The sequence below is a fragment of the Leishmania donovani genome, chromosome 21 (genome assembly GCF_000227135.1).
Source record: "Leishmania donovani BPK282A1 complete genome, chromosome 21".
NCBI classification, from domain to species: domain Eukaryota; phylum Euglenozoa; class Kinetoplastea; order Trypanosomatida; family Trypanosomatidae; genus Leishmania; species Leishmania donovani.
The window spans coordinates 658652-659761 of NC_018248.1; positions in this window are offsets into that span (position 1 = coordinate 658652).

A 1110-nucleotide genomic window follows, 5' to 3' on the forward strand; every position below is an offset into this window, starting at 1 on the left:
AAGGTGCCCATGCGAGTGTGAGCTAGCGATCGACGGGGTGCACGACTGGGTGGGGAGGTGGGCAGGGTGTGGAGAGAGAGAATCAGTGCAAAGAAAAAATGGAGTGTCAAGCCTAGAAAAAAACTCAAATGTAAAAGAAGAGAGAGTGCGTACTACACACACACACAGAGACGCACACGTGCACACACAAACACAGAGGAACATAAAAGAGAGATGAACAATAGAAACAAAAAAAAAAACATCCGGGGAGTGGTACATCCGTGAGAAAGTGATGTCATAATAAGAAGCACAGTTTAAAAACGAAAAGGAGGGGGGGGGTAGCACACAACCAAAGAACAATGCACACACACACACACACGCACACACACACAGAACGCATATATATATGTGTGTGTGTGTGTGCGTGTACATATATGCACATACGTACACGAAAGACGGAGCGACAGGCGAGACGGGTGTGCGTGCATGTGCGTATGTGCATGTGTCCGTACGCCCGTGCGCATGTGTGCGTGCGCTATTCTATCGAAGGGGAGTGGGGTGGGAGGAGGGGGAAGAGGGAGGGGGTTCGCATGCCATTGCAGTAAAGGACATCATCCATTTGATGGAAAAGGAAGCAGGAGAGAGGCAGAAAGCACGTGTGTGTGTGCGTGTCGGTGTGTGTGTGTGTGTGTAAGGGGGCACATCAGGCGTACATGTTGAACAGCAGAAGAAGCCACACAAAAACACAAAATATGGCGAGCCGCAAACGAAAGGAGAAGTACGCCGCTTCCCCTCCACCTCCTCACCCCCCTTCACCCCTTGCCGGAGAGCACCTGCAGCATAGAGCGAAAAAAAAGTGCAAAAACAAAAATGATGTACGTCGGTGTCGATGCGCCAGTCTGCATGTGGGTAGGCGTCTGAGTCTCGGTGCTGCTTTGAACCCCCCCTTTCATATATCGTTATCTCTGTATCTCTTTCCTGTGAGCATCCTCGGGGGTGGCCCCGGAGGATGACGGGTGGTGTTGGGTGGGTGTGATACCCACCGCTCAGTGCGTGGTGTCGCAGGGCCCAGTAGTACCACCTCCCCCTCTGCGTGTGTGTGAGGGAGGAAGCCCAGCAGCCCCCTACCTA